At 38.7% G+C, this 20,625-nt stretch overlaps 1 protein-coding gene across 2 annotated transcripts in view; it reads left to right on the forward strand.

Annotated features, from left to right (window-relative positions):
- The first annotated feature begins 660 nt into the window (after positions 1-660).
- The window catches only part of ARHGAP24 (Rho GTPase activating protein 24), a 490,733-nt gene continuing 470,768 nt past the window's right edge, over positions 661-20,625 (forward strand). Inside the window, exon 1 of one of the 2 annotated variants that reach the window (XM_035726277.1) lies at positions 661-1,053. The gene's annotated coding sequence lies outside the window, so the exon portion shown is untranslated. The remainder of the gene's footprint in view (positions 1,054-20,625) is intronic. The other variant, XM_035726276.1, reaches the window with a different exon arrangement.

The raw sequence follows: 20,625 nt of genomic DNA on the forward strand, positions 1-20,625 counted from the left end.
GGTTGCATCAGCAAAAATTTTACTACTCTGTCCCTTCTTTCATACTGTGTAATTCTGAGAGCTCTTAAACCATGGTAAGGAAGTGAGTATGCTTTGCGTTTCTCTAAGGATCTAACTGAGGGCATCCATCTAAATAAGCATTTCTAGGAATGCAGGTTTAATGACACAGGTAATTCTGATTGGAGAAATAAGATTTTACAGAGAGAGCCTAGGGAAGCAAATAAAACCTGCGTGTGGGGTTTGGCCAAAGAAATGCAGCGCTCCTGGAGGGCGGGAGACATGTATTTTCCATCCTTCTCCGAACCCAGAGCCCCAGATTTGTGACTGATACATACCTATGGTACACAAGTAATGAAATGAGTAATGTCAGTTGCGGAGGGACAGAGGCACGGCGGGCTCTGCCTGGTCGTGGGGTAGCCCGGCGCCCGGCTATGTCACTCAGGCTCCGAGATAACCTAGGGGTGAGGCGTAGGGCCAGGACACGGCTCCTTCCGGCCTCCCCCATAGTGCGGCTCGAATCTTCTGAAGCTGCCAGTTGCCAAATGAAATCTGAAACCCTGGGCTGCGTCTGAGGGTTGGCCCCGCTCAGTTGTTCCAGCCTCTTGTACTGTATATTTACACATTCACACACAATCACTCTTTCTAACTTCTGGGACTCTTTGCGCAACTGCTAGGATTTCTCAAGTGCATGTGGCAACTCAGCCCAGCTCTGGGGGAAACCGACTTGGCTCCGGAGGGTCTCCAAGGCCGGGGGAGCTGTCACGACTGCGGCGGGGACCGGCGAGGATCGAGGCGCGGGCGGTGGTGGGGGGAAACACCCACAACTTTCCACCCTAGCCGCAGCTCCTTCGGCCGCTGAGCATTTCCTCCGAAACCACAGCTGCGGAGCCACCAAGTGCATGGGGCGCAACACTTCCCCTTCTTGTGGGAAGTAAAGTAGCCGTCCCTCCTCCCTTTTTCTTTTCCTTTTCCTTTTCGTTCGGCTTGTCCTGGGAGCCTTTCCCTTTGGAGCAGCCGCCGTCCCGCGTCCGTCGTGTCCTCCGAGCAGGGTAGGTAGGTGACGCTGCGCCGGGGTGTGCGCCGGGGCCACCGCGGGAGGCTGAGATGCGGCCCCGGGCACGCGCGGGGGCTGCAGCCACAGCTGCCTGCGACAGGGAGGGGAGCTGCTGGGGGCGAGGAGGGATCGCCGGAATCCCGGTGCAGTGGGTGTGTGTGTGTGTGTGTGTGTGTGTGTGTGTGTGTGTGTGTGTGTGTGTGTGTGTGTGTGTGTGTGTGTGTGTGTGTGTGTGTGTGTGTGTTTGAAAGCAATGCTTTTATTTTTAAAAGGAAGAAAAGATGTAAGCTGGTAGTATGTGTTTCTGGCCTTAAACATAGATGGAATTAATAAAAATCGTGCAGTTCAACTCCCTTACTATCCATCCTTCCTTCTCGATCCAACCGCTCCCCGCCCCGCCCCTCCTTCCCTGTTTGTTTCCACTAGTGTCTTGCGAGAGTTTCCTAGATAACAGGCACACAGAGGTAGGTTTTAATAATGAAGTCTTTTATTGCCAACGTAAAATAATGGGGAATCTTTGGTGGATTTTAAGCCACCCAAAAGATTTTGTTTAGATTTTTTTAAAAGTAACTTTTTGAAGACGTTATCCATCCTTTCTTGAGTATAAATATATGTTGTCATTTAAAAAAATGGCGTGGACTGTATTTCTTTTGTAAGTCCCCAAATAGAAGGGGAGATAATACTCTTCGAGAAATATTCTTAGAGATATTAGGTTTTCAATACCAACTAGTAATAGGGAGCTATTTATCTAGGTCTATTTAATTCATTTGAATTAAAAGATAATCTCCAGACTATTTGTGTTTTCATTATAGTTTTTGTTACTTTTTTTTTTAAACCTTAGCAAGACATCATCATTGCATCTTTTTCTAAAAAGAGGAAATACATAAGTCATGCTGGATATTTGAAATATAAAAGTTGTAAGGAGTTTGTTTATGCATAAGTAAAACAATGTGTGTTGCTGTGTCTACTAAGGAAGACAAATTAATTGAAACCTGGAGTATTTACAGTACAGTTAAGAGCTTTACTCAATTACTGAGAAGAAGATGGACAGACAGATTAAATACAAACAATCTGTCCCCTGATTCTAATTAGAACTCAAAACCAACCCTTAAGGGCAAGAATGGATGTTGGTATTAAGCTGGGCATCATAAAACACAGAGAATTAATATATTAGGAAAAGCCAGAAAAGTATAAAGCCACATCAGACTTGTTAAGATCTCACTCTCCCTTTTAAATTTCTTAATACTTCCTCTTCTCTGGGGACATTTCAACTTCTAAGGGAGCCCAATAATACAATTCCCCTTTTTGTCTTTCTTGAGTGCCTGATCTTTAGGTAAGAAGTCAAGGAGTCCGTTCTTTAGATCCATTACTGAGTTGTCAGAGAATTCACATTAGACATCTTGGAGGACTGAAATACTGGCAAAACTTTAAATAACATTCTCTTTCCACTCAGAGGAGGTATGTTCTTAGGGGAAGAACTTTAAGTGGGAATAAGGGATAAACTATGAGTTTTTCAGATCTGGAATTTAGTTTGGGGTATATGTAAGGAATACATGAGTGTGATAAAGAGAAGGAGAATCTGTAAATTTTTTTCTGCATCTGAAAGTCTGTTGAAACTCAGTCTGTCCTTGGCTTTCAACTGTATTATTTTGTTTTATTACTTAATCTCAGGGATTTGGGATTGAGAGGTGGATGGTTTCTGAGTAATGTTCTTTTGTGCTGTGTGTACTGGTGAATTTGAATCATTTTGAAAATACAGCCTGATAGTAAGTGACAAAAAACTAAGTTCTCGAGAAAAAAAAAAAATCACTGAAGAAGAAATAGCACTGTACCCTTCCAGAGAAGAATATCGGTTTAAGTGTAAAAGAGAAAAGTGTTCTGGGCTTAAATCTCCAGTGAGGTCCTTTCGGATTTTTCTTGGTATAGTAATGGCCAAAGCTCTGAGAATTTTTACTGGTCAGGGATTTATTTACTGTGTGATTTTGGACTCTCTAGGATGGAGGGTGGGGGGTAAGGGAAAGGGCAGGAAGGGTAAGGAATGTGCAACAGGTGGTAATAAGTGGTTCGAGTCTGACTGCTTTGCTGTCTTGGCCAAAGCCCAGTTAGTGTTTACCAACAGTGCCTTAGTAGTATTGTTGTGACCTTCTGGCCCATTCAAGTGTGTTTTCTTTCTGGCTCGATTAGTGTCTGGGTTGGTTTCATACGGCTAAGAGCAAGCAGAACTGCTGCAAAGTCCAGACCATGCATTTTGTTTCTGTTTTTAGTGTTAGCAGTGCTGTAGGATCATCTCAGTTACCCGTAGTTATTTTCCTTTGGTATTTCTGGCTGGTAATAAAAGGTTCTTTCCTGGTGAGTTGAGCTTATGTAATGCTGATCCCTTCTTTCTGCCATGTGTCAATTTTTGGTAAAGGTGAGAGCTTTGGAAAAAAAAGATGGAGGAGGTGGATAGAGCCTCAACTTGGAGGCCAGTGGAAGGCACAGCCCCTCAGTTAGTCACACCTGGTTGGAGGAGGTTGACGATAAGAGGAAGAACCTGAGGCATCCATTCCACAGTTGTCACATTTTCCTGAGAAAAAAAAGCCCCCGCAATTTAAAATCCAACGATGCTTGTTTACTCTTAAATCCATGGCTAAAGGACTAATATTTCTCCCAGATGGAGAAGGGTATTTAAAAATAAAATTGTAAATGGTCAACTTTGCCATGAAGTTAATGCTCTTCATGTGAAGAGTTCAAGCCTCAGACTGAGTCTTGAAATGGTGACCCGTCTTGACTTTGCTACTCGAACTCAAACTTTATAAGATTATGAAAGTTTCAGTGGCTAAGTAAAGGTACATTTGGAAGTGGGGGGATTGTTCTGATGAGATACGAGGAATGTTCAGTTTTCAGAGGTTACTGTGTACATGTGTGCTTTTAAGTAGCATCTACTCCCAACCATGGCATTGCTACAACTAATCTTTATACAGGACAGATCTAATTGTGTCAATCCCTTGTTCTAAAACCTTTGATGGATCCCGGGATCCCAATTATCCTACAACAGTAACTCTAAACTCTTTAGTATAGTGACTGAAAGCTTTTCAAAGCCCTTCCTTTTAGCTGCTTCTTGCTGCACAAGGGCTCCTCATTGTTCACACTTCAGATTTTTTGCTCATGGATTTCTATTCTCCAGGAATTCCCTTTGCCTGGAAAGTCCCACTTGATTCTTGGTGGTCCATTTCAACTGGAACTTTCTCTGGGTGAATTTACCCAGTTCTCTGTGGGAAAGATAAATCATTTCATCTTGTCTGCTTTCATGGTGTTTTGAACATACTTCGAATAATTATTTTGAATAATTTTTATTATTAAAATATTACTACCAATCAACTATAGTGAGTTCCTTAACAGTTATATTGGTGGTGGAGGACCCACCTGCATCCTAGTGCCTAGCCCAGTGTCTGAAACATATAGTAGATATGTGTTAATGTTTCCTTAATAAATGGGCAAGCAAAGTTATGAATGAATAAAGTACCGGTAGACTCCAATTTATGCAGATAGTTTTTTTTTCCCCAAAGGTCCCATTTGAAAAATATCTATTTGGACTCAGAGTTCATTTTCCAAAAGTAACAATGCTACAAAATGTAATTTGCTTTCTAGACCAGCCCACCCATGTCTATTTAATTCCTATAATAGATGAAATTTGTGCTTTTGAAATGATAAAGCAAAAGCAAAGCAAAACCAAAAACTACTTTGGAATCATCTTTTTCTTTTGAAAAAACACAAGGTACACTCGAGTTTAAAGATAATAGAAACAGTTCTAATAGATACACATTTTTCATAATTGTTTTTTATATGATACTATAAAATCTGTAATCTATCAAATCCCAGTGGGAGGTGCTGGTTTTGGCTGTGAGGAGTAATAGTGGAGTTAAATTTAGAGATTCTACTGCCTGTGGATGGGCAATAATTTTAATTAATCAAACAAAATAGAAATACTAGTTTTGGCTATTTAATAATTATCTTGAGTGCTAGTGCTTGAAGGAAGTTGGATTTAATTAAAGGAGAATGTGGAGGTGGATGGAGAGGAGGAAATTCAGAGGGGCATCTTTTTTCATGTTACTGATTTTTTATTATATGGGTTTTCTTTTCATCTCATTTGAGCACTTAGACCAAATCCAAAGTTTCTTCCTGAAAAAATTTGTCTTACTCTACGGTTATTTCTGCTGCCTGACCTGTAGAAGGGGGTGCTCTCCATTTGAACCAAAATACAAACGGGCTTTCTTTCATTTTCCGAGCAGTGTTTCCTCTGGCACCTGCATGCCTCTAGATAATTTTCCAATCAAGAATGCATCGTGCTTGTGTTTTAGTCACCAGCCAGAGACACTAAGCTCAAATTGTTCCTCATGTAGTATCTCTGAGAAGAGTGGAAGAGCAAGCATTGATATTTAGGAGTAAGAGTCTACTTAGTTTTCTAAATCTTCCATGCTCCCTATTTTTACCAAATTATATGACCAGAAGCTTACCTATCCCACTCACTTTACACCTTTTCATTAGATTGTCTTCATCACACTGCTTTAATGTAGTACCCTAGATTTTACTGAGTCAACGTAAAAGAGATAGGCTGCATGGAGAATATCTCTGCACTTCTTGTTATGTATTTCAATATTCCTTACATAAAGATCTCCATAAATTCATTTTTGCTTTTACTGCTTTAGAAAGCATGCCTCTTCTGATTAGTGTTGTTTCTTCTGTTAAAGAAAGGAGACTAAGAAATCACCATGTTTCTCAGTTTGGCTTGTCACCCAAGAAGATCAGAACTAAATCTGATCCTTAGTTGTACCCTGGTCAAGGTCTGCTTATGACACAGTTTGCATCTTTTTATGTACCGATTATTCCATACCCTGTAAGTTAACTCAAATCCATTATGGAAATAGATTGAATTACCTTCATTTTGTATATTTTTTACTCTTTTTAGACATGTAGTTAAATATTTATAAGTCTCTATTTTGTAACTTCAGTTTAGTATTTTAGAGCCAATAATTTTTCGAGACCTTTTTTTTGTGTATGTGTGATTTCTAAAAACATTCTAGGTACTGTTTTTATACTCCCTGATGATAAAATAGACTCACCCCAAATGTTACATTTCTTGAAAAACTTAGAAGAGTCATGTTTGAATAATTTTGAAAATAGATATTTAAGACCAAACAGGTGTTTTTTTTTTTTTTTTTTAAATACATGTATTACAAATGTATACAAGAGTTCCCTTAGGGATATTTCTAAGAAACAGAAGTCTTTCTTTTTGTTACAAATGAAATCTATCAATAAATTGAGGTTTATCCCTACTATTAGGGTTGTTTTCTGCCCATCACATTGAGTTTTCAAAAAACAAAGTAATTGGGGCACCTGGGTGGCTCAATCAGTTAAGCATCTGTCTTTGGCTCAGGTCGTGATTTTCCAGGGTCTTGGGATCGAGCCCCGCGTTGGGCTCCTTGCTCTGCTTCTCCCTCTCCTTCTGCCTGCTGCTCCCCCTGCTTGCGCTCTCTCTCTCTGTCAAATAAATACATAAAATCTTAAAAAAAAAAAAAAAGAAAGAAAACGAAGTAATTTTTCAAATTTCCTGAGGGGGGGAAATAGCTTTCATTTTGTCCTGAAATTTTTTCTTTCTTTCTTTGAGTCTCACAGACTCTCATAATGATAGTCACTCTAATGAATTAAGTACCTACTAAATACCAAACACTCCACATATATGACTTGTAATTCTAGAAGTAGTTAGAAGTGATTAGTAATTCCAGCAGTAATATCTGTTCTCTCTAATTCAGATATTACTATTCCCAATACATGGGAATGTTTGGGTTTGGAGAGATAAAGAAGTTCACCTAAGGTAACATAGAAGCGATAGAGAGTCAAGAACCAAAACCATGTCTGCCTGCTATTTTTACTATATTACCTTCCTCTTGGTCCTTTTCTTTTCAATTATTAATTTTAAAGTCATAAAAGTCTGTGTTTTATGAGTTTGACGTACAGTACAGACCTTGGTCTCAACATGGTCTCCACAAACTGGCTTTGGAACTTTCTTACGGCTCTTTCAGGTGACAGTATTGTGCTGATGAGTTGGGGCCCCTGGGGTGAGTTACCACTAGAAAGGTTCTCCTGTGAGAAAAGAGACTCCAGCAGCCTCAGACTGGTAACTGAATCAGTCTGTAGTGATCAGCCTGACCAGGCAATTTTCTGGTGAGAAGTAAATAGAAAAGGTATGACCCATGGGGTTTCAGTGATCTATCCCCATGACTTAATTCCCATATATGGGACATATACCCCAGGAAATCTGTGAGCAAGAGGTGGTGGTAGAGGAAGGGGAAGGTACAAGTAGTCCGTGGTCTGAGGCCTGGAGGCCCAACTTAGGAAAGCTGAAATGTAGCAAGAGAGGGTGATTTTGCTGGAGGGAGCAACTGAGAAGGGGAGAAAAGTTGAGTTGGTGGTAGTACTCACTGGTCACACAAAAGTGAAATGAACAATAAGGGAAGTGATTTCCATGCCAATCTTTCTCAAGGAAGGACATTCACTATAGAAATTGTTGAAATGCATCTCACTCCTCTTTGTAAAGATACAAAAGGGACTTCTCCATCCTTCCTGAGGGGTCATCTTTGATTGTTTCATTGTTTCCCACACTGGTTTAAAAATGTCTCATATGAAGGAACTTCTAGCAAGAAAAGATGAGCCAGAGAAGTGGAGAGATCCTGATGTTATCTTGTTGCACTTCATTTCATAAACCTAGAATTTAGCTACATGAGTACCACCTTCAGAGTTTCGTTTGGTATTCAAATCCCATTATGGTTTAACTGTTACTATAAAATAGTCAATACAGTGTTGATGATTTTATATAAAGGCATCTATGGGGTATACAAAACGCCTCAGCCTTCTCACAATTGTGGTTTGCTGATTAAAGACTTCATCTTTTGGTAACAACTTACAATTTCATCATGGAATAACTTTTCTGTATCTTTGGGATTAGGTTCAGGGTGACAGGTTCCACGATGGAGCCTTGGTTTCTGGTCCCTAAGGACAGTGGAAGCCACAAGGAATTGTCTGGGTGAGGAGTTCTGAGAACTTCTGCACAACAGATGGAGCTGCCAGAAAGGATGAATGGGAGAAGGGCAGTAGCAAGGTCATAGGATAACCTGATATCCTCAGAAGGCAAGGAATTAAGAGAAAAAGCAAGTCCAGATTAGAAGCCAATGGAAGGGAGCCATGTATGGTGTGGCAACTGAGAATTTGGTCTCTGTCTAATAATAGATAACAATTATTGAAGCTTTATTATGTGCTTAGTTGTGCCAAGCCCTTGTCATGGGTCATCATCCCCTTTAATCCTCACAGCTCTTGTGTGAGTAGGCCCTGTTATTATCTCTCTCTTTTATAGATGGGAAAACTGAAACTTGGAGAGGCTTAGTAACTTACCAAAATCACACAACTAAGTAGTAGATCTGGGATTCAAAAGTAAAATATCTCACTCTGAAGGAGCAATCTTTATCATTATGCTCTGGAATTAGGCCTCTGTTCCAGCATGGCTCTGAGGTGCACAAACCTTGTGACCTTGGGCAATTTGCATTAATCTTGAACCACAGATTTTTCTCTCTGTGATTATGGGCATTTAATAAAACCACCTTCATAACGTTATTATGGGTTTTTAATTTATGAAGTGAGCAACGCTTGTAAAGAGACTGGAAGGGTATCTGGCAACCTGGTATCAATGCATGTTAACTGTTATATTAAATTAAATGATGAACATGTGAATCCTACACAGTATTTTTCAGACGGTGGATCTTGATCTATCAACGTTCATAAAATCAAATTTGTGGTTCATGACCAATGTTTCTTTTTAAATGAAGAGGAATAGAAAAGGTTGGAATGGAATGGAATGGGGGAAAAAAATCAGGATTCGTTATATATAATAAAAGTAAGAATTGTTTCATATGTTTTAATGTCTGTTTTGTGTATATGGGCATGTCACACACTGGGTAAAAATGAAAAAATATATATTTCTGATTATTAACTGTCAAAAAAACATACTGTAAAAATCATTTAAAGTAGCATTTTTCAAAGTGTGGTCCAGGAACCAGTAGCTTCAGTTTAACCGGGGAACTTGTTAGAAATGCAAATTACTGAGTCCCACCTGCACCCATTCATGTGTGTTTTAACAAGCCCTCCAGGTGATTAAGGACAATTATATATTCAAAAGTGATGTATTTGGAATTCATGAAAAAATTAAGTAAGGCTACATGTAAATTATTTAAGAGTAGTTAAGAGTACATGTTGTATAATATTGACTAAGGATTTGAATTTTCCACAGAATGCCATCCTGTATTGTGTGACTTGTTTTCTGTAGCTGTTTCCCCAATTTTTTCTATGCTGCCTGCTCACAGTGCAGGTGGGTTAAGTCCCACAGACGTCAATTAGTTTATATGTAGAAGAACATTGAGTAGTTAGATCCTGTGTTTTCTTCTAGCACTACAAGATTAAAAGTTAAAATTCTTTGTGAGTAGCACTGAGCCCTGAATATCTAGGTTGTGTTCAATTTGAAATGTTTTAATGATAGTAGTCCAGATGCCTGAACAGCTGCAAAATTAAGAATTAAATTAAGAACTCATAAAAAACTGCACTCAATATTTTACTAATTGAGATACTTATTTTGAAAAGCACATGCAGACGAGAAGATATTGACAGTCTAGTTAATGTAAAACTAATACTGATGATAAAAAAACCATTTTGGTAAAAATGAAAGTGATATAAATTTTTGTACTAGAATATTTTCCCCCTCAAAGGAAACAGTGAAGGTGTTTAAGATATTTATGTATCGTATGCCATTACTGTTAAGAGAGAGTGGATGCTATTGCATTGACCGGTCTTTGTTCATTATGGTGTTTAATTTATCGTTGTATTTGGTTTTTGGTCGGAGGGTGTGTTTACTGTAAGACTTAAAAATATACTCTTTGAAGACACAGCATCCAAATTCACTAGAAAAGCCTTGAGGACTTTCTTTGACATTAAAAATAAATAAATAAATAGGGGCGCCTGCATTGCTCAGTTGGTTAAGGTTAAGCGGTTAAGCGTCTGTCTGCCTTCAGCTCAGGTCATGATCTGAGGGTCCTGGGATGGAGCCCCATGTTGGGCTCCCTGCTCAGCGGGGAATCTGCTTCTCCCTTGCCCTGTGCCCCTCCCCACTTGTGCTGTCTCTGTTTCTCCCTCTTGCTCTCACTCTCTCTGAAATAAATAAATAAAAGCTTTTAAAAAAATAAGTATTCCTTTGGATTTTTAAAAATTTATTTAAAAAAATTGTTTTCCCTTGGATTTTTGAAAAGTAGCTTTTCAATGGGTATCTATTAACATTTTAAATGTTTAGTGAAGTGTGAAAATATTTTTCAAGACAAAAGTGTCAGGAAAAGCGAAAGTCTACTTTCTGGCTCACCACAGGTGAAATTTCATGTTTAACAGTAGCTTGAGAGGTATTTCCAAAGATACTTTCCTGCTTTGCATCCTGTGGTTGGAGAGGAGTGGAAGCGAAAGCAAGGGGGGAGGTTGTGGGCTGGATCCTGCTTCTGGTAGTAATTAGCATCTGTGAACTCAGGCAAATCATGTTGTTTTTCTGGACTTTAGTCTCCTTCTCGTAAAATAAGGGGGTTGTAATAAATACATTCTAAGATTGGTCCAGCCCTGAAAAAGTTTCTGTTGCTAAATGATCGTGTGTTCCTTTTGAGCAATTTTAGTAAGAATGTGGCTATGTGTATATATTGGTAGGGCTCAAAAAACAGATGTTTGACTTTATGGAGAAGTGAGGATCTGGAAGCCTTATAGATTACTTGACAAAGTTTAGCTTGACCTTTCCTTGACAAATTTCATGTACCAGTGGGATGGTTTTCATCAGCTGTGGGGTTGGGGGCATGGGTGATACCACTCACTAGGTGGCATTTGAGAATGCATGAGGGTGTTCTCGGTCACCACAAAGATTGGGTGAACTGGTATTTAGTGCCCAGGGGTCAAAAGTGCCACACGTCTTGTAAAGGGTGTGCCAGTCCCTCACTTCAAAGAAGCTTCCCTCCCGGAAGTGCAAGAACATTCCCATTGGGAAGTAGCAAATGAAGTTAAAGGATTTAGTTTTAGCTCCATATTTTATAAAGTCATCTGGGAAATTGGAAATGAAGTTGTCGTACACTTTCTGTGGTTTCAGTAACACAAATGCAAACAATATCTATTCTTAGATGACAACTGGTGTTTGTGATGCGTGGGTAGAGAATAGCCTCCAGCTCCCTACACTATATATTGACTATGCAGTAAGAAAAGCAGTAAAAATCTCAGCTTTGTTAGTATGGTGTGCAAATATAACTGGAAAACATACTAGGAATAGTTCCTTTGAGTATGAAGTTACTAGTTTCCTCATGACAGCCATATTTTAAATGAAATAGCTTATAGAAGTTTCCATTCGATATAAGTAGACATTTCTTGGTCCAAATAAATGTTCTAATTAAGGCAATAAATGCATAGATTTGATTCTTTATGATGAGAAATACCACCTGCCTAACAGTTCTATACACATGATGATGAGTGACATGAGCACTTCTTATTCACCCTCTGGCCTCTTCAGTACTTGGGTTGGCCTTGCCATATTCCAGGTCAGGTTAAGGATGGACTCCATTTAGCAAGAGTGACTCATCCAGGGCAACCTCAGGAACTTCGGTAACGTTTTCAAACTTGATGTGAACTTGGCTTTGGAATCACTTAAATCACAAGATCAGTTCATTAAAATTATTCATCTCTTTTACCTTCTTGCACTTGTCATGTCCCTGGTTTGTTCATGTGATCTGTATGCTTTTAAACTATTGCTTATATTCAGCTCTTAGACATTGTGAGTATAGAAGGTGTTGTATGGATAAAACTGGTGTCTAGCCAACCAAAGCCAACTTGTTATTTTCTGGGAGTGAAAGGGAACCCCTGCTTTTCCTTTCTTTGGCGAATCTGGGACTTCATCCCTGTAGGAGAAGGGGAGAAAGGGAAGTGAAGTTGAAACGTGTAACTTTTCTTTGCCTATAAATTTGGTTAAAAATTTAGATATCAGGAGAAGGTTGAAATTACAGAATTAAAAAAATATATCATTTTGGTAATCTTTCATGTTCATTATGCATGCTAGCCCTCCCCAACAATTAACAAAAGTTACATGCTACATTACCCTTGGAATGAATTTTTTGGACATCAGAACAAAAACCCACTTGGCAAATAGCTATAACCCATTATACTTCAATTTGATATGGAAAATGAGTTCAAAGTGAGTTAGCCCACCTCTGCTCTGCAACAAGAAGGGTCCTAGTTAAGTACCATATGGCAAAATTGAGAAAACAGTCACTCATGATTTTTGGTGTTCGATTGTTTAGGTGTGGAATTTTGGCTGAGAAAAGAACAAGTGAATATGTGACTACAATTTTAAAAAAGCATTTTTACTGAGCCTAGATTAACCCCTAAAGGCAGCTGAAAAATATACCACATTAAAATCAAGGTGTAACTTATAATACTTTCTGGTTTTAGTTACATTTTAAAACGAATTCCTTGTGATAATATTAATTACGTTGACACACTGTAGAGTTTCATTCGATTCAGTCCTCAAACCCACCCTACCATTGTACATTCTTCTCTTATTATATTATGCTGTTCATATTTTTGAAGAACAATGAAATAAGTAGGCCTGATGATAATAAAAAGTTAAAGGATTTCATGCAGCAAGCAAAAACAAGAATTAACAAAAAACTGGTTAATCTCTTTAAGTACTGCCTTACCAAGTCAAATAATCACTGAAGGTGAGAAAATGGGGTGGGGGAAAGGGGTGGAGAAGAGGCTTCAGCTCAGGGCAACTGCTGTGTAAAGCTCAGAAACAGGGAGCCTTCTTTCTGTGCCTTGCTTTTATAACCTCTCTGTTTGCGGTCCCATCCTCTACTGTTTAATGTGTGGAACATTCCAGGGAGTATCCTTAGCTTCCCTGACATGAGTCTGCGGCTGGGGCTTGGGGGCTCTGAGGGGCTCCTTTCTGAAACAGGGGAGGACAAATAGAGCAAGCTGGCTCTGCAGCCCTTGGCCCAGCTGGTTGAGACGGACTTTTTTCACTGGGAGCAGGTGGGACCTTTGTGTCACTGAGCCTTGGGATGCCAGAGCATGCCGCCTCACGCGGCTTTGCAGGCAGTTCTAAAGAGGATAGGATGCCATCTCAGAAAAGTGGGGGGTTACTGCTGCATCTCAAAAGAGAGAATACTAAATGCTTAGACTTCCTTCACCCCTTTGCATGTGGCCTAGTGGTGTTACATCTGGGACTTTGCTTCTAATATATTTATTCTCAAGCAAGAATAGCACTTTAGTGGCTAGGGGTAGTTCTTATTTGTTTAGCAAAGAACCCTCTGGCCAAATGCATAGCAATAATAATAGTGGTGTATTTTTGCTGCCGTTTTCTGTTTGGTGGAATAAAGATTTTATTAATGTCTTAGAAAGAGCCACTAAATAAAATAAAATTATATCAGACTGGTGGAAACGCCAAGCAATTAGTGTATGGTATCATTAATGAGCTGTATTATGAATGTGAAATGCTAACGTAATTCAGAAAGAGTAAACGATATGTAAAGGTCGTATTACCATGAGCCCGGAGGGGGCTGGGATGGAGGGGAAGTGTAAAGAGAGAGAGAGAATAAGTAAATACATGTGTGAGGTTAAGGTGGAATGGACTGGAATTGCTGGTGATGTTTCCTAGGAGTCTGGGGTACGCTGAGTTAGAGCTGGTGCTGCTATTCGTCAAGGTTGTCAGGGAACAGATCCCGTGACTGCTTAAGGGATTGGAGATGGATTCCCGATACCAATGTTGACCCATAAATGGTAACCAGAATCATTAGGACTGTGTTTACAGACTTGGGGACAGGCAGCAAAAGCCCCTGGAAACTTATTTCCAATGGACCAAGTTAAATTTTTATCTTAAATCTGAGCTTTGATTTGAAACAAAGGTATTAGCTGTTTTTTTGTGAGTTGTTAGTTCCTTTACCTTGCGACTTCCTGTTATTTCATCTGAATTCAAAGAGAATTCAGAGAATTCTCTTTAGAATGCGTTCACATAGGAATCAGTCTATCTGCCGGCTTTCTAAGAGACTGAATTCAGTGCCGTGGTTGATTTTAATGAGAGGCAGGGAAGCACTCTTATTTTTTGACTGTTAAGAACTGTAGTGAACAATTCAGCCATAGGGTGTTTGTTTGGCAGTTTTTGTAAAGTTATATACCTGGCAGCCCCAACTCCTATTAGAATGATACGTTTACCTCTGTGGTCTGAGTGTAGCACTCTGTTTATGGTAAATAGGTGGCCACTAACTAGGAGTTGACAGCTTATTTGAAAACATTTTTTTTTTTCAAAACAGAACTCGTATGACATAATATTATAAAATTCTTCATTATTGTGTAACTTATTAATGAATTTTTCCCCATAGAGACCATCTGATATAACTTGGAGTCTCAGATATTTTAATCTTTATGTTTTTAGTCCAACACAAGTGCTTCTTTCTGCAGACTACAATTTACCTTTTGTTAATAGATTTGTTTAACACTTTTCTGATATTCAAGCATGATTGACTTTTATTTTTTCATTTATGAGTGGTATTTATAAGAGTTGGTGCAAGACTTGGTATTCTGGGTTGATCAATTATCCTATTATCTTGCTTTATTCTCTTCAAAGTTTTGACTAAATTGGGCATGATATTAAACATCTTGTGTTTTATCACATAAAACAATGCTTTCTTAGACTAATTTTAAGTTGATAATGTTCTCATAATTAAAACTTTTTAAATTATAATTGTTTATTTTTTAGTTCATTGACGGTTAGTATGGTACATTTCTTCCGTTTAAAGTGAGGCTTTAGGGAAATAACAGTTTTGTTCTCTCTCATTTCTTCTATTTTTTTATGTTTAACTATAAATATCAGATTCATAAATTATGACTACAAAAAAAGTAATGGAAACACATCTCTTCTGCTATTAAATGGCACTTACTGGTCTGTGACTTTTTTACTCATTTAATATTAATAAGTCAACCAGGCTCTATTTCAGTTCAGATGTTATCTAAAAATCACCAGGACTCCTGGAGTCTGTTCACACCCACATGGCTGCGTGGAAACCAAACTGAAGAGAGCAGTGGTGCTGGGCAAGGGTCCTGAGAGGGATTCTGAGTGGGTTAGGTACTTACTGGGGTCTTGGAAGCTGTGTTTTTCATCTGCACTTTGGCTATGACTCTACACTTGCTTCTTGGTTCAAGGAAGACACTGGCCAGAGTGCATTGTCAACCAGTAGACCAAGGACGTTGTCTTGTGATGGCAGCCTTCAACACCTCTGGGTGTCTATAATGCCATTTGAGAAGAATGAACTTTAAGTTCCCTTAGAAGTTTCAGCTACTTCACTCTCTGAATTCTAGTGTGCATTTGAAATTGTGTTGAGCAGGTGACAGCTCCGTATCAACAGCCCTTTCCTCTTGCAAGTTCAGTGTCTTGCTTGAAAGGAAAGAAGAGAGAGAGGCAAACCAAGAAACAGATTCTTAACTATAGAGAACAAAATGATGGTTCCCAGAGGGGAGGTGGGTGGGGGATGGGTAAAATAGGTGATGGGGAATAAGGAGGGCACTTGTGATGAGCATCGACTGTTGAATGGAAGTGTTGAATCACTACGTTGTACACCTGAAACTTATATAACACTGTATGTTAACTATACTGGAATGAAAATAGAAACTTAAGGGAAAAAAAGTAAATGATACAACATGACTTTTTACTTCCTGATATCTTCCATATTGATCTAAGTCTTTCACAAATGAAACAAAATAATAGAAAACAGCCTTTTTTCCCAAGTTTTTCCCGAGTATTATAATAAGATAAAATTTCATGAGAAGCCTCAAGATAAGGAGAGACCTAAGCCAAAAGTAGACACTCCCACCTGACAAGCCATTTTGTTTTTCGGGAAGATGAGACCTGTAAATGGCAGGGTATCACAGTCTCTTTCCCTGCTTTGTTTCTGGGTTTCAATGAAGAGGGAAAGGAGCTGGCAGGGATGGAGGGGTTGATAAGAAATGCTAAAAAAGAGAAGTAGCCCAAATCAAGTAGTAGTTGAGTACAGAAAAAGGTTATTGTTATTAATCTAGAATTATTAGATATGAGGTCAAATTAACTTCTATTAGAATGTTGATTTTTAATAGTGTGTCTGAATTTAGTGCCCCATAACATGATAGGTGTTACAAGCATTTCTGATGCTCATACAGGTATGATAGTGACTCAGTGCTCGGGTTTCTCTCCTTAGCTGTCACTGATGAGTGTCAGCATTATTTCTCTTGGATAGAGAAAGACAATTTTAATCCTTTAATAGTACTGCTTATTTTATATATGTTTGCATCTCATTTTGATTGGGTAGCTTCCAAACCCTGGGGAATATATGAAGTAGTTAGACTACTGTTATTCTTGTTGTGAGATTTTGATCTTTTATTTTAAATAGCAGAGTGAATTCTTTCTTTTAGTGAATGCATTTTCCACCATTAGTCACACTTAGTGGTTACAAAGTTCTGTTTTCTTTTATACAAATGCCAGCATTTTTGTAACTTCTTGGCTAATGGAAGGTGCATATTGAAAGTTTCTGAGAGCCATGAAAAGGAAGAGACCACAGGTGTTTATTTACTGAGGGTAAACAAGAGAGTCATTGATATGGTACCATCATCCTTTGTCTGCAGGAATCTAGGAGGGCTTTTGGTTGCATGTGCCTTTCTGGCTTAGCAGTTGTAAAACAAGAACAGCTTGTGAGTATCACCAGTGACAGGGCCATCAAGTAGCAGAAATAGGACCATCACAACCGCTGTTGATTTGTGCATGGGAATCCTTGGTATGGTGGGAATGTTTATTTGTTTACTTTTCATAACCTAAAGTAAAGAACTCCTTCCTTGAAGAAGTCGATCTCCCCTCTGGCTTTTGAAAAGATCATAATCTTCTGCATGATTTGTTGATCACCTTTTGACCATAAGTGTATGTCATGTCATATTGGACAGGTTTCAAGTTCAACAACGTATAAATAAAAATGGCCATGCCACAATGTGAAGGCAAGCATACTTAAGCTCCGGGGTGTATTCAGTTGTAATAATAAAAAAGCATAGCCTTAGGTGCTCCATGATTCATCACATTTTCCTGTGAGTTTTGCAGACTCCTAACTATAGACATTAGCACACATGTTTTGGTCACAAGTGGAAAGCCTTTAGGGAAATAGATATTACCCAGTGTCTTTGGTGAAAGTTTATCCTTTCTGGGAGAAGACTTACCTACAAAATAGAGAGGGATGAGTATGAGATTTATGGATGGATAAAGAAGGAATGAAGTCATTTTCTAAAGTTCAGAAGTGGACAAGGAAGGAAGGAAGGAAGGGAGTCATCTCAGGCGGAGGTAAACCCATGTGCAAAGAGATAATGCTGCAATGAGAATATTAGGAGACATTTGATAAGTGTCCAGGAGTTTGGTGTCCATGAATTTGGACTCTGCTGATGAAGAAGAAGGAAAGGAGTGAAGAATTACAAAAGGGTTAAAAGGACTAAACTTGGTGACTAATGAATGGAAGGAGGTTAGAGAGAAGGAGGTTGCAAAGACCCTACCCAGCTGAGCTTATTAGTCACAGATGTTAGTAACCACCTGTCATTCTGCCCCATCCATTTCTGAATAGCCTGATCAGGGTATTAAATCATGTACTTTTGTGAAGCCTAAAAATACAGTTTCATGCCTCAGCTCTGTCAGTCATTAAGAGCAACTTTGGGGAAATAACTTCTGTGGGTATTAAATTCTGGAAAAGAACATTTACTTCTCAGAGATTTTATAAAGACTAACTGGAGGAGAGAAGTCACTTTGAGATAACTATATACATGCAAAATGCATTGTTGCCTACTGCTATTCATTGTCAACATTAAAAATGTGTATTTGCCAAAGCAGTTCCACCAGGCCAAATTAAGAAACGCGACACCGTGTCCCCAGCTTCTTAGTTATACTGTTGGAGCAGTATACTGGACACATCGTAGCTTTGCCATACACTTGGGTCTCCCCAGGCATTCCAATCCCTTTTCCGTCTTTTTAATTTCTAATCTAAACAAGAAGTAGTTATGGTTGAGTTCCTTTTTCTCTTAAGCTGGTTAATGAAAAGTGTGCCGTCCTTTTATCCAAGTAAAATAAATGCATAAGCCATGAGGCAGGCTAATAGTTTATTTTCTTTCCTTTGGTGACAGGAACAAGGAGATTTTTGTGAGGAAACGAAATACTTGTTTGCAAAGAATCAGTGTTAATGTGTCAAAGTTGACTGACATTTTGAATCTCATCCAGACACCTACTACAGGGGAGCTAAGGGAGCTAACACAGTAAAATACTGGCCATGTTGAATACCTGGCTTGACTTTCTAGACTGGATTTCCATGTGGTGTGGACCCTAATGATCTGGGCCATGTCTCACTCAAGTTTTGCAGTTTAACCCCACACGCGACAGAAAGCAGTCAAATGGGTTGTGTTGTTATTTTCTCTATGACATGCTTACTTGGGTATTCTGAGTTTTTCAGTTTTACTAATGGGAAAAGGAAGAACACTTTAGAGCAGAGTGACTCTGTGTCATGTTTCTGGGCTGAGCCTTGTGCTGAACTGTTAAGGGAGCGAGAGTTCACTTCCCCAAGAGGGGAAATCCATGAGCCTGATTCACTGTCCTGGCCAGAAGAGAATGAAGAGAGGGAGGAGAGTCTTTCTCCTCTACAGCCCAGAGAAAAATTAGAATCTTTGGAAATAGGGCCCTGGAATCTACATTCTAACAAATTTCTCACGTGAGTCTGTATACACGAAAGTTTTAAAATATTTACTAAAATGTTTACCCCTGACTGTGGTCCTTTTATGAAAAAAAAATGCAACCATGTATAACTCATAGGCACTTATCTGCATTCTAAGAAAATGAGAGGGATCTCTAAGAGGTCACATGGCTTTTACATGGGAGAGAAACACCTGGAAGTCTAGAAAGCCTTTATCACTCTTCCATTTCTTCTTTTCCTCCTGCCTATGGTGATGACTCAAGGTCAAATGTGTGAAACCATGAAAAGTTAAGGTGCATTCTTAAGGGGTCCAGTTGAAGAGAGCTCCCACTGAGCTTGCACCCTTGATTGGGCCTGGGATTGGCCCTTCCCTCACAGTAACTGCCATGACCATCTCCCATGATCACCTCTTAAAGGAGAGTCCCATTAAACCACAGAGTACAAACCAAAGTAAGACAATGAAACCTATGGCTTATGTATTATTGTTGAAGAAGAAATGTGGATAGAGATTGATCTAGGTCTGTGCTATTTAGTCTGGTGGCCACAGCTACTAAGCATTTGCCATAGTGTTGGTACAACTGAGGAACTGAGTTTTTAATTTGTTTCTGATTTTATTTAACTTAACTAACTTATATAGCTAAGTTTCAAAACATCTTTTTGTAATTGTTAAAAATAATTTAACTGTTTTTTAGAATAACAAGTTTTCTGGATATCTGCTTTTTTGAGCTGTAAGTTTTAAACTTAATTTCCAATACCAATCAAGCATTTCTGATACAAATTTAACCTCTAAATTGAGATGTGCTGTAAGCATAAAATCTGCACTGGATTTTTAAGACTTATTAAAAAGAATGTAAAACATCTCACTAATATTTTTAATGTTGTTTACATGCTGAAATGATACATTTTTGGATACATTGGGTTTAAATACATTATTAAAATTAATGTCACCTGTTTCTTTTTACTTTTTCTGTGTAGATAGAAAATTTTATACATGGCTTTCATTATATTTCTGTGGGACAGCACTGATTCAGATGTTTATGACAGCCCCATATTTCCATAGTATTGGGTACTGAGAAGTCTAGTGTTCCATGGTATTCACTTTAATGCCATGGCTCCAATAGAGAATAAACATATATTAGGTGATGACAATAAATTTTATGTCCTTAGGAAATAGTTTGACTACCCTATGACTAAGAATACAGATTAATAACCAGGGCACCTGGGTGGCTCAGTCAGTTAAGCGGCTCTTTCCGCTCAGGTCATGATCCCACATGGAGTGTGGGCTCCCCACACGGAGTCTGCTTGAGGATTCTCTCTCTGCCCCTTCCCTGAAACATGCTTTCTCTCTGTGTAAAATAAATAAATAAATCTAAAAAAAATACAGATTAATTTCAAAATGGGAGTTAATGCCAACCTCTAATAGGTATCAACTCATTAAAACAATTAGGAATATTTAGAGTGAGGATGGAATAAGTGTTTACCAAAATCTTTTTCTTATTCCAGATTTCCTTCCCACAACTTTTAAAGAAACTTATCTTAGTCAAGATTAGCTAAGAAAAATACACTGTTTCAATTATATCACATGATGCATATAAATCAAGCAATAAGTATTTATGAATCATCAATTAAGAAATGGAATGCTCATGGCCTTAGAGAGGAATATAAGAGCCCATAGGACTTCATCCTTGCCCATGTGGAACTTAGAAATCTGGTATTAGGTAAGAAACATGTTTTAAAAAT

Source organism: Zalophus californianus, chromosome 2 (assembly GCF_009762305.2).
Source record: "Zalophus californianus isolate mZalCal1 chromosome 2, mZalCal1.pri.v2, whole genome shotgun sequence".
NCBI classification, from domain to species: Eukaryota; Metazoa; Chordata; class Mammalia; order Carnivora; family Otariidae; genus Zalophus; species Zalophus californianus.